At 40.3% G+C, this 14,119-nt stretch overlaps 1 protein-coding gene across 5 annotated transcripts in view; it reads right to left on the bottom strand.

Annotated features, from left to right (window-relative positions):
* LOC130553841 (adhesion G protein-coupled receptor L2-like) overlaps positions 1–7,235 on the bottom strand; it is a 93,091-nt gene extending 85,856 nt beyond the window's left edge. For 4 of the 5 annotated variants that reach the window (XM_057333011.1, XM_057333013.1, XM_057333012.1 and 1 more), the window contains exon 1: positions 6,690–7,232. The gene's annotated coding sequence lies outside the window, so the exon portion shown is untranslated. Of the gene's footprint in view, positions 1–6,689 lie in introns of all 5 variants that reach the window. The other variant, XM_057333016.1, reaches the window with a different exon arrangement.
* Positions 7,236–14,119: the final 6,884 nt, after the last annotated feature.

Genomic DNA, 14,119 nt, shown 5'->3' with positions numbered 1-14,119 from the left:
GATTTCCCAATTTCATGACTTTCGCCATTAGCGGAATAACCGCGCTGCCTTGAGCACATTGAGGAGCTCTTGATTTCTACAATTCAAACCCTGAGCAGTCACGCTAGCTCTCGCCCGGCCGATCCACACAGACACATGCACAGCGAGACGGTCATGCCTCCCTCTTCACTGGCCCGTTTCAAATGCAACAAATCAAGAGGGAAGACAGAAATGATGAGCTCTTATTTCACTGGCACTATATGCCACAGATCATGCTTGACTCTAGATTTTCTTTACAAATGCTAGAAATGAAGGGCACCAATGATTTCCACATAAAATAAAGGGCTTCGGGGAAGGCAGTGTTGAAAATAATAAGCCGTTAGCGACATACTAAAGCAGCAAATACTTCATAGGACAGAAGGCTGCACAACAAAAAGTTCATTCTTCCTCAGGAGTGGAAATGTTTGTGTCTGAAGAACATGTATATCTTTTTTACAAGAAAATATGTGCTTCAAAACATGGATATTTGGTGCTAATACAAGTGACACAAGTTGGGAACTGCATGGCTCACCTTCTAAACCAATTTTGTGATTGTGGAAAAAAAAAAGTAATTCCCATCATCTCTTGTGTATGAAGTGAACTAATGCAAAAAGCTGAGAAATGCACACATGCAGTTCTTCTCCAGTCGAACACTATCGAGTACTATAATGAATGTCAAATGGGTTCATCGAGGTCCTCCTCAAAGCCATTAGAATCTAGATGATGATTCATAAGCGTTTGGCACCGAGCACTTCAGGACATCAGCATGAAATAATGCGGCGCACATTACCGCATCAACCTGATTCCACACGCGCTCCCTTCCACTTCAAGGAAACGTGGCATAATCAGCGCAGACAACCGACTCGAGTGGCGCATTAACCGACACGCACGTAACAGACGCACGGCGATCCCCCCAATATCTTCCTGCGCATTCTCGCGGCCGAACAATTGTATTATACATTTAAAATTCCCACAGACGGATAAAAACATATCACAGGGGCTGTGGGCTCTATCTATGCAAATGTAGCCATTTGTTGTGGCGCAGGAGCCCAGGGGCCAGTAGAGACGTCTCGCAGGTCAATGCTAATCCCCTGATAGATGGAGCTACAAGACCTTTAACCATTCATCAACCTCCAATTCACAGCGCCAACACGGAGCGCTTGATACACAAGCAGAAAGGTCCAGCAGCCATCCATCATTCAAAGCTGGCAGCTCCAGCAGAGTGTGTTTAAAAGAGCGTTTCTCTCCTGGAAAAAGCCGTAGGGAGGACTAATCATCAAACGTGCCCCCGTTCATCTACACAGCGGTCAGATAGTGGGTGCGCACTACAGGTCCTAATATTCACAAATGCACAATGTTCTTCTCTTTCAATTATATATATATAGAGAGAGAGAGAGAGAGAGAGAGAGAGAATCAAAGGTGGGGTTGCAAAAAATATGAAAACGTGTGGATTGATGCGGTAGTCCATGTCTATTTTTTACTCGCGTGATCTAATTTGTATTCATCCTACATGAAGTGCAGTTCTAGCACACATACATTTTCACACGTATATGACCCACACACACATACAGTGAATGTGATTCATTTAACATGAATCGTTTTTTACTTATATTTCATATTTATTGAACTTTGCTGATATAGAAAAAACCAAGAAAACTGAGGATGCTTGCAAAATGGAATGCGGCACAATAATCGTTTTACCTCGATTACTTTGCTTTTGTAATTGGTGAAGGCCAAAATTGAAAAGAATTTTAGTTCTGGAGCGCACTATTCCTTTAAGCACAAACATCCATGTAAAATCTCTACAATCGTGCTTCCTGACAGACAGTTTATGCAAGACTGCGTTCTTCTCTCTTCTCTTACATCTGTTATTTCCACACAGATCAACTGGTGAGAAACCCACAACAATTGTTCTGATGGATAGATGGAATGCATCTATAAAAACCATCATTTCCATCGCATATAAACACGGCGTAAGTGCAACGATAGTTCTACAGGAGCGTAAAATCGCTTTGTGGCAAAGCGGGGATGCGTTTCTCTTGATTCATCTCGTTGTCCTTCTATCCTACTTCAGAGAGCCTGCTGCGTTTGAAGATTGCACTTCATGCTGGAGACCTGCAGCATTACCATCACACCCTACAGATCTGGCGTGGAGCACAACAAGCCTTTACATTGAAGTATTCGGCAGATGCTTTATGACTTACGGTGCTGTGTGTATGCGTTTTACCGGTTACCTGAAATCCGAACCCGTGACCTTGTCAGCTCCATGTTTTACCACTCGAGCAACATCAAGTCAAGTTGCACTTTTGCGACAGCCGATCATTCACGAGTTTGTAGTTGCGTCATTTCAACTTTCCTCTTCTTAAAGCCGGTAAGAAATCTCGCCTGCTGGGCAGAGCTTCATTCTGCCTCCGTGTTCCGAAATGACTAATAACCAAGAGGAGAGGAGTCTCTCCTTAAAACAACGATTTTAATGGCCTCCATACAGTCTTACAGAATGTTCCGAGGACGATCAATGGTTCTGAGTGAAATCCCTGTCGCTCACGAAACCCTGTGTGTTCTGCACTACTCAGAGGGGCTTCGGCTGGAAACTCAAGTTTCTTTTCAACCCTGAAAGCTTTTTGGCAGCTACAGAAAAACTCGTACTAATTCAAAAATGTTCTTTCACAAAATATAAAAGGGGGCTTTTATACAGGTTTGAGGTAGCACTAAAATACTTCTTCTAGCTTGCTATTTAGTTACATTTCCGTTCTTGCATTTGTGGTTAAATGTAAAGCAGGCCTGTTTTTAAAAGGATTAAAAAATAACAAAGGAATATGTTTGGCTTGTGTTGCCCCAACAATCATCTGTATTCGGTTCAATTAAAGGCATACAATTATATTACACTCTTACTTCATTATGTTAGAGAAACAAACCATTCGGTTCCCAGATTTAGTTTTGTTTAACAAACTTTTTGGCATCATGCATACATTATATTTTTCCAACATATTTGTATATGCAGAAAGTGTTTTGAGACCCCAAACACGCTTAACACTGCATCTTCTAACTTCCTTTCTCATTTATTTTACGCTCACCTAATGAGTGTCAAAATGCTTATTATTCTGCTAGCATTCGCTTCAAATAGTTCTTTTTCTTGTTTTTACTTTAAAAAAATTACATAAATATTGGTTTGTTCATTTTATGACTTACATTTTTAATTATGCATCCAATTATAAAACCAGTCTTTCAACTTCAAGTAAAATATTGATCTCTGTTCATTTACCAAAGAGCATATTTTTAACACATTTCTTTCCTTAATAACACTGAAACATAAAACACATGAGTGTTCTGTTTGATCATTTGCCTAATATTTGTCAATACTGCAATTGCCTAAACTTCTTAGTTCCCTCTGGAGAGCTATGACGTACTACTTAAATAAATTCTTCATATTTAATTGAATTTGCTTCGTATTTAAAAAATTTTAAAATATATATTTTTTTGGCTCGTGATGTTTCTGTAGAAACTATATCTAATTCCATTCTATTCTAAAGGTGCATTGTGCAGTGCTGCTATTTCACAGCAAAACCTAAAGTATATATGCACTGGATTATATATGTACGACTCACATTGAAACAAATCTTTTGAGAAGTGTTTTTGTAGGTTGACACGTGATAGCGGGGGCTTGTTAGCGTCAGGAACTCTATGAAGTGACGTGAAAGACTCCAGACTTTCTGGGCCAGCAGAAATGAGATCTCGGCAAGCGCTTGAGTAATCCAGCTCATTTCTGTGGGAACGTTAGCGCACTGAAGGGATCAATCTCCACGCTCAACCACAGGCCCTGTGACGTTAAGGAATGATTGAAATTTGAAGCAAAATCAGGAAACGTTAAACACTTCAACACATGTCAAAGGTTGCGGCGAACATGTGCTGTATCCTGAATCACGCGTTTGTGAAATCATAATACTAATGATTACAATGAATCATCTACGACAACCTTTCACTCGGACGTGTAAGAACACAGTTCTGAAATAAACATTATCAGCATTCCTCATGCGTGACTTCAGACATTAGCCAAAAATGACACGGTCCCAAACGAATTTTCCACAGTGCGGAAACATTCCCAAAACATCGTTATTGAAGTTTTCCAGACACGCTATTCCTTATTCCACACGGCTCCGTGCCTTTTTTCACCAGCTCCCCTGAGTATACAAACAGCGTCTCTCTGCGTTTCCCCGTAAGTTCTTGAGCTATCATTGCGTTGGACATACAAAGGCTTTGCTGGATGGAGGTAGTAAACAGTGGAAAAGGAAACCAGTGGCGTAATGTGATATAGGCGATTGCTATTTGCAGGGCCTCTGTTGTGAATCAAAGATTCTTTCAAAGGTGTAAGCAAAGCCCGTTTTGCACCTTTAAACGTAATGTGCGAGAGAACGCATTCAGAATATGCTGTATCACATTATGCGTGTGTCGTAGTGCTGTTTCAGTGCTCAACTACATTAAAAAAGGAACCCATTTTATGAACCGTCACAGTGCCGTGCCGTTTAGATCGACTGGTATGGTCTGCTTAAACGTACATTTATTATATATATAAAATATGTATAGAGAGAGTAGAGTGTTGGTAGTAGTAAGTTTGCACCCGTTTACTGCAGTAACTTTGGTATATTGGTAGAAACTATGACTACCATGAATAAATGGAGTAACTCGGTTTTGAAAACTCAACAGCTGCAAGAACAACTGGAAAATGCTGGTGTCTGCATTTCATCATCTGGGAAAAACAATACTGCAAAATAGACAAAATGTCATGAAATACAGAGTGCGAGACACTGAGAAGGTTTAAAAATCTAGATGGTAATACAATTACTTGGTTAGAAAACTGAAATCTTGGAACAAATGTCAACGCCCAAATACAACAATTCATAGACACAGAAACGTCAAGAATCAGTCCACTGCTTTTCCACCGATCTGCCATGCTGTTTGATTCCATTATATTCATTCAGGATCGGTGTGAAATAATGACAGGAATTCTCTTCCGGTAGACTTCCTTCACGTCTCAAGACTAACGTTAAAATACAAGTTGTAAAAATTCAACAATTAATCAACCAGAAACCTTTTCAAATCAATGGATTTGATGCTTCAATAATGTAAAGAAAAAAAGCTTCAAAGGAATGCAATTATTTAATCTTGCCATGAATTCAACTCAGTAGTGGCCAAACTTTTGGGGAGGGGAATTTGTGGCTCAAGTTTTTGGCCATTGAGATGCAAGCACTTTGATATGTAAATGATGGCCTGGAAAATGAAGCGCCAGAAATCACAGGCAGTTGATGTGAGCTGAGATGGCACTTCCTCTAAAGACATGCACAACAAATGGAGCGAATGAGAGCGCACCGCAACTGTGCATTTGTCCATGTGAATTCACTCTCTGCATTCAAATGAATGAGTGCTAAACAATGACTCACAATGGAGATTAAACGCACTGTACTTTCATGCGTTTAAAATGTAAATCATAGGAGGCTTTTTCTGTGAAAGGGGGTTCTTCTCGTACTTCTCAAATTCTGTCAAGCAAAATGCATTTTAAGATTTATTGTTTTTGATCTCACTTAATTTTGCAGTCCGTCTCGCAGTTTTTGAACTCACGAACGTGGCCTACGTGAATGACCTACAGTTTTAACTTCACACACCCATATGTACGGTTACTTCAAAATATGGTGTGTTGCTCGTGGCTCCTCGGTTGTTCCTGTAATGGCTGACAAACAAGTATCCGGTTTTGCACAGATTTAAACTTTCAACAAACTAGCAGCCTAATCCATGAATTTCTGTCTTTTGCATCCACACACACTCAACAGTGTGTGACAGGAGAAGCACATAGCACGCTAAATAATGCATGTGCAGTAAAATGATCTCATTTGAGCTGCTGCAGAAGGACTTTCTAAAGACAAACAAAATCAACCATTTATGCTTCCCATTTACAAACCCCCCACGAAACAAGGATTAAATGCACTCGTGTTATACAACCTCTTTTACGCACTAGCCTTATTCCTGTTGGTTTACTTTAACTCTGCCGTTTTATTTCTTTGATGCAGTTTTACTATGCAAGTGCCGCGAATGCTTGGGTAACATTGTTAAAATGTGCATTCGTGCAAAACGCTTTTAGTATTATTTATAACTCCAATTTCTTTGATGTGGTGTAATAAATAAGGCCACAGAGGACAATGCATCTGTTTCGGCCAGTTTGAGAAACAGCCTCTTTCCATTGATTTATTTCACTGGCCTGTATAATTCTCCTATAAATTCGCACAGGATTATAATGAAAAGGTATAAACACAGTATGCGCTTTTTTTGTTAAAAAAAAAAAAGCGAGAAATTGCTGCTGTGTTATCGATGTCTTGGACCGGGGCAGAAAACCGCACACACGAGCTGAATGAACACTTCATGACCCCGCATGCTTTCACATCTTCAGACACACTTCACAATTCTTTTTTATGTATTTTCATTGTAAATGGACAATGCAAAAATGTCCGTGTTTTGAGCACTGGTCTTTTCATGTTTACTGTCCCGCTGTCTTAAGACCCAGATGGAGTCGGCGGAGACGGTACAAACACGGTAACGCACACGCTTTCAGACGGTTAATTACGCTAAGATAAATCTAAGCGTAAATCTCCGACATGCGCTTGACTGAAAAGTAAAATACTCACATGTTGAGGAATAGTCCCTGAGGAAAGTGATTTGACGCAGTATAAAACGACAGGGTTTATAAGTCACCCCTAAAAGCAGCGCACAAAGACTTTCAGCGCGTCCAACGCGTTCGGATCCAATGCGTTCGCTCAGGTAGACGCGTTCCCAAAACATCCGTGCGCTCCAGATAACTCCATCAGGCCTTCGGGTTACCGTATACCCACAAACTGAACAACTCGTACTCGATTCAAAATATCACGTCGCCGTTTTCGGGAGGCGGAGGTGTCCCGGTTCATGCAGCGCTCGGCTCGGACGCAAAATACTCGCGTTACGTCTACGAACCCACGCGTCCTCTCGCCATCGTGCCGGCCGAGCTGTTTAATGAACTCTGACTGTACCGGTACGGGACTTGCCGCACACTCAACTGGAAATATGTTTTTGAACTTAAGGAAATCCCAGTCGCTTCGTACTGCGCAAAGTGAATCTCGACCCAGAAGCTCAAAGGAGGCGAGCGAGCGAGCGAGCGAGCGCGTCGAGCCGGCTGCGTGTCTCTCTGCAGAGGCGCGCTGGAAAACCCGAACCGGATGACGCACACTGGAGGATCCGGACTGGAGCAGCACCTGGCCTACAGAGTCAAACCCATTCATGGGGCCATAAACCTTATGGAAGGCTCTTTTCCTAACAACTGTTTAAACACTGCCAAACTTCGCCCCGGGAGAGGGATGTAAAGGGTGATTTCCTGTGTGCACACCACGTTTCTGGATTCATGTTTTATTGTAATGTCAGTGTGTGCCGACACTATTCACTCTGTGTGGTTATTATTTTTCAATCCATTACAAAGTTTTTCTGTAGAATTTGTAATGTTGTTCAAAAATTATATAGGTTGTTTAAAACAACTTTTTTCAGATGCAATAGATGAGACAAGGGACTGCTTAATTTTGATTAACATAATTCAGATCTTTAAATGTCTATAAACCTTAGTTTGGTCTATAGACATCACATTGATCTTAGTCCTGTTATCACAAGGGCTGGAATTTAAGAATTGACTTTCTTTAAATTCCCTCAGTTTAAATGGAAATTAAATTGTGCACGCCAACACCATTTATTCAGTTGGAATGACAAGAAAGGATGTTTACAAAACACAACAATTTTTATTTTAGTCACAAAAATAAAAAAACACCTTGTCATTATTTATGACAAGTCTTATACATCTAAACAAAATATAATACTGCCTAACACGGCCCTCAAAACTTGTACTAAGTTAATGAAAGCATTCTTGAAAATGAATGTTTTTCTCCCATGAAAATGTTTGTTAATTACAAAGTCATGTCGAAGGCATTTTAATGATTGTTTCTGGACAGACCCTGTATGTTGTCTGTATGATAATATATTTAATTCATAGCGTAAGATAAAGCACGTTTGTCTTCCTCCACCATCATGATGCCATTGAAATGACTTCGTCAGTGTGCATCTCTGTGACCTCCATGCAGGAGCTGCGTCGTTTCTCTTTGACGAAGGAGGGAATTCGTGAAAAATCCTTACGGGTGATGAATGATGTTTAGAGTAGAGTCGGATCAGCGGGAAGTAAGTAGGAGTACAATGACATTCACTGGGAGAGCGAAGCAGGAGAGATATGAATTAGGCCGACTCAGTGGTAACTCGAGCCCCATGCAGACATCTCAACACTTCAAGCAACAAAAAATGTTTGTCCAGCCATTTGTTCCCAGTGGTGTCAGTGGTACCTCCCCTGAGGAATGTCTCTGGGGGCTCCAGCCCACTCCATAATTCCAGAAGGCACCAAGATTATCCGCGGAAACCAATGATACGTGGTGCAACAACAGTCGTGTCTTTGAAACGGCTCACAGACACCCCTTGAGATTGCGATTCCTGTTCAGACAAGAATACCTCACGAAAACAACAAAAAGTTTCCAGCGGGAGGACTGAAGTTGAGCAGAAGTCAAGTCTCAGTTGTTAAAAGAACAACGTGTCTCATGAGCAGACAAAAGAGTGTGACTCTGCACAGGAAAAGGTCCCATCACGTACCTCAAGCCTCTCCGTTTCTTACTTCACCCGTATATATTAGTGATTCTTCAATTAGTCCAAAGTTTTCTCTTTTCTCATAGGATGATCTAAAAGAAAAATACATTCTGGTTTTGAAGGGTGGATTTTTATTAAAGTTTCTATTGCATCTCTTAAATGTAAATGTTACATTTCACCATTTTTCTGCTAGATATGAAGGACTAGTAACAGTACACGTAAAGTGTGGCTTTATAGATCTACATTTAATATAGTTTAACATGATTTCCAGAAGTGTTTCAGTAAACACAAATGTTCAATAGATGCTAGCAAACAGAAAAGGAAGTTACCATAGCAACAGAAGACTGCTCAAGCAATTTTCGTTTTGTCAAAGTACATAAATACTGTAATTTGTTAGGCCTTTACCGCATATCACAAATATTTCAGCAAAAGTGTTTGTAACAATCCACACCATTGCATGTTATAGCGAAACCCATTGAAGTTTGATCAATGCCTCGATCAGATCCTTATTCCATTGATAAATGTTTTAACATATAGATGAAACACAGTTTGAAGGCGCTTCGCTTTCCAAGATTTCAACTAGTCAAAAGACTCACTCCACCACTGCGCTTATACACATACAAAAACAAGCATTTCACTAGGAAGATTAATTTCCATCTCGTTCTTTTTCCTCCCAAGACCAAGTACACAGCCAGGTCAGTAGGATCTTATGCAGTGGCTTCAATAATATTTAAAGGGGGGGGGGCACACAAGGGAAACTACGAATTTGGGTCAGATTCACAAGGTGGAAAGCGAGTGGATTAGTGGTGAGCTCTTTTGTATTCACAGGCATAATTTTACATAATAAAGAATAGCGGAGTAAACGAAAACAGATGCACCGCAGGTTACTGCAACCACATTCACTGCCACACATTCTTATTTGAGCACAGAAATGTTTATGCAGTAGGTGGAAGCAGCGGGAGAGACATGTAATGTTTAGTGTCTCATTTGTTCAATTTGTGTAATGTTGCACACTTGCATGCAAGATATGAACAACTATCTGTTAAAGGGGTGATATGACAGGGCTAAAAGGAATATTATTGTTTGTTTTAGATGTGATGTAATGTGTATACAGGATTTAAAGTTAAAAAACGCTGTATTTTCCACATACCGTGCATGTTTGTATCTTCTCTTTGCTCCGCCTCTCTGAAACGCGCAGAATTTTGACAAAGCTCATGGCTCTGAAAAGCGAGGTGTGCTATGATTGGCCAGTTCACCAGTGCGTAGCGATTGGTCAAGTACTGCAAGCATTTCATGGAAATGTAACACCTCTTACCATATTCGGAACATCAGGTTCCAAAGCAATTGTACTGACAGGCGATACAATGAGATTTACAATTACGCCCACCTTAACTATGCGTAGATTTGGGCGGTCTTAGTCAAATCATGTTACGTAGATTTGTGGGGGTGTGGTTACACGAGGTGTTTCAGGCAGGTCTGGTTGACACCAAAGACACAGAAAAACACGTACTTCCGCCATATGACCCCTTTAAATTGTTCATCAGAAAACATGAAGTTTGTGTCCTGTTATATCGGTATCCATACAAGAATACAAAATGTTTTTACATTTCAACCATGTCTTTGACTAATACAGTTAAATTCAAAATGATTAGATAGGGTCTGTGTATCTTCTGGTCATTTCATTTTGGTTTCAGAAAGGTAATTTAAAAAACAAAAAAGAACTCTTGTTTTTATTTTCTACTAATAATCCAGAACCAAGCGGTGGAAAAACGAATAAATTTTGCGGTTCTTCTGTCATTTACAGAAAAGAAAATCCATTGAAAATGAAAACAGAAAATTGCCTCACTTTCCAATTTACTAAACGCCATAACTGGCAACGCCCAGAAAAACGTCACAGTATTGGTCGGTGTGTCGTATCTGGGGGCGTGGCCTTGCTCGGAGTCAGCGTGGGGAAAATCATACAGTCTATGGGCAAAACAAATGATCCTTTCCCCTGGAAGTGCATAGCGTTGACGCTGTATGGCCTGTGTAAAACCACTTTTCCCGTTCAACAGAGCAAGATACATAGAAAAACCGAGCCATATTGGGAGACTATGATTTAAATGTCTTAACATTAACATTAAATGAATACATTGCACAGTTTCGACTGTAGCACGCGACGTTCTCCCAAAACAAGTGAGTTATAACTTAAGGAAACACTATAAATGAAGCTTTATAAACTTATATAAAGCGTATAACGTGGCTCAAGGCAGCGATAAGCTACGAACACAAAATTTCTGTTATTATGTTGATGTGGTATGTATCAGTGGTAAAAAAAACAGTGTAGTAATTTGGTTACACATGGTCGTTGTTTCGGTACATTAAGCCACGAAGCTGTTTCCTTAATAGACTAGTCTATGGGGATGACAAAAGTATGTGTAAGGGTAATTTTAATCAAATAACAGTTCAGTGTTGCAATTAAGAGCCATAAGCATTACTATTTTACTTGGCCACTTATACGACTTTCTTATGATTCTTGATTAAAAACTACAAAACTAGCCCTATGAAAGAGCGCAAGTTAATAATCAGTCACACAAACTATCCCAAACTCAGGGTACAATTGAGCAAATCACTGAATGAATACGGGTTTTTCACGTTAAGTGGGGAACGGGACAACACCGGTCTGTTTTTTATCGCTGTACATAAAACTTCAGATCTGGGTTTTTTAGTAACTTATTAGAGATTCAGAACACCACATAGCAACTTTTCGACACCGCACCAAGCAAAAACCAATCATTACAGGGGGCTAAGATCAAGCACCTAACAAGGTCTATACGCGTTAAATCCAACGGAGTTTTGTGAGCGTTCCCAGTTATGCCGACCAAATCTGTGATGTTTTTCTGGGCGTTCCCAGTTATGGTGTTTAGTAAATTGGAAAGTGAGGCATTTTTCTGTTTTCGTTTTCAATGGATTTTCTTTTCTGTAAATGACAGAAGAACCGCAAAATTGACTCGTTTTTCCACCGCTTGGTTCTGGATTATTAGTAGAAAATAAAAACAAGGGTCTTTTTTGTTTTTTAAATTACCTTTCTGAAACGAAAATTAAATGACCAGAAGGTACACGGACCAGATAGCGACAGAATGACACATGTAAGGGTTGTAAATCAGAAGACAATGCTGCCTATTTATTTTGTAACATGGAAAAGCATATTGGCAACAATTTTACAACATTGTCTATGATGATAACTATGGAAGCCCAATCCTGTCAAAATTAAACATAAATAAATACAAAAATAAATCCGTAAAGAAATGTAAAAAAGTAAAATAAATAAATAAATACAAATAAAAATGAATGAAAAAATTGATATTTAAACGTATATTATTTATTTAAACATTTATTTATCTGTACATTTTTGTATTTCTTTTATGCATTTATGTTAATATATAATATGCATTTCCACATTTTTACATTTTTATTTATTTTCACATTTATTAATTTCTACATTTATTTATTTCTACATTTCTACGTCCATATGGTAATGGGGGGGAGTGGGGGGGATGGGCGTGTCTAGCTTCAGACATTGCAGTCGAGCACAGAGTGCTGCTGTAGGCCACAGACAAACTGTAAGGCCATAGTAACATCTTGTGCTTTGACAAAATGACATGCAAGAGATGAGTTTGACCACATGAAAGAATAATTATATAATAATTATATATAAAAATATATTACAGTATTTACTAGTAAACTGCAGCATACTGCATTATAGAAATATATACTGTAGTGCACTATAGTAATATAGTAGGATTTAAAAGCCCTTAATGAAATCAACCATGATTTTATCATATTGTAAGTGTAGAAAGAAACCATGTTTTTTTGGCAGATTTGTATGACCACAGTTCTACTACAAATACCATGGTTAACTTTGGTTATACTGAAGCAACACCATGGTTAAATTGTGGTCACAATGGTTTAACTATAGTGGCCATTTTATTTGTCTTAATTGAAAGTTTAATTTCATAAGGGAACACTGTAGTATCTGGAAATTTTACCTTACTTAAGTAAATACTGTGGTATAAGCTATAACAGGGCTAGTCAAGCACCTGTTCATCATTTTAAATGAATCCTGAATGATTAGCTTGGCCAGGTGTGTTTGATTAGGGTTGGAAATAAACTCTGCAGGATGCTGGCCCATCCAGGAACAGTTGAGAGAGAGACGGCAAATTACAGGATGAGAGAAAGGGGAACAGAGAGAGGGCCCAAAGTGCTTCTGAACAACGTGTTGGCATACAGTTCACTAGACTACCAGCACCAACAACATCATGCTTTAAGTGATTTAATATAATGTCTGTTGTTTGTTGCTATTGTGCCTCAACATGAATGAACAGGCAATTGTTTAAAAATGTAAGTTAATAATTCAGGATTCATTTAAAATTATGAACAGGTGCTTGACTAGCCCTGCTATAGTCAACAGATCTTTCTTGGTCTTGTGGCAGAACCATGGCAGAGCCTCTTGTTTTGTGTGGAGAGAAACATATTATTGTCGGTCACGACATAATATGCGCTCTCTCCGGTCCCGTCTTTGGGACAGGTCCCTGTCTTGTTCCTGCTCGTGATCCATCGTAGTCAAGTCTTGTCAAGTGTGAGTTACGGAGTTTATTGTCTGTTATTTTCTTAGTCCAGTTGTAGTTAGTTTTCGTTCTGGTGTTGCCTGTGATTATTTTCCCCTTTGTTATTGTTGTTTTACCCACTCGTGGGTCTTTGTTTTGTGTTTTGTGTTTAAATAAATATTATTTCATTAACCCCTTAACTGCTGCCTGCAGTTGGGTTCTTCCCCCCCACCTGACAGAACGAACTCGCCACTACTGAACCCAGCAGGCAGCATGGACGCAGAGCGATCCTGCCAGGCTCACCTCCTTTGCAGTCTTCGCCAGGGGAACTCCGACTTCATGGAATACGTTGACAGGTTCCTGGAGGCTGCAGAGGAGGTGGTCTTTGGGGAGGTGGAACTCGCGGTGCTTTTTAACGCCGGCCTCAGGGACCCTCTTTTGCAGGTGGAGATGATGATGCTGAGACCACTGGACTTCGATGCCGCGGTTAGGTATGCCATGAACCGGCCGGAGTCCAGGGTCTTAGGCCAATCCAGTTATTCATCTCCGTTGCCCACGATCCCAGAGGGTCGCGCCCTTCAGGTCGGCGTCATGAGCATCGCCACACCGTCCGCCTCACTCTCGGCAGCCTCTCCACCGCCGGCGAACCTCCGTGGCAGGCGGGGAAGTAGGGAGTACGGGGCCGCCAGAGATCACTGCCCAGCTGCAAGCATCCAGTCCTGTCCACTCCAGCATTCCAGCCGGCATTCCAGCAAGCAAGCACTGGTCCAGGCAACTTTCGGCCCCTTACCGGTGTCTCCCCAAGGACACTCCCCCCACACTCCCAA

This window comes from Triplophysa rosa, linkage group LG5, assembly GCF_024868665.1.
Source record: "Triplophysa rosa linkage group LG5, Trosa_1v2, whole genome shotgun sequence".
Lineage (NCBI taxonomy): Eukaryota > Metazoa > Chordata > Actinopteri > Cypriniformes > Nemacheilidae > Triplophysa > Triplophysa rosa.
This window is presented reverse-complemented; position numbering and strand designations above follow the sequence as displayed.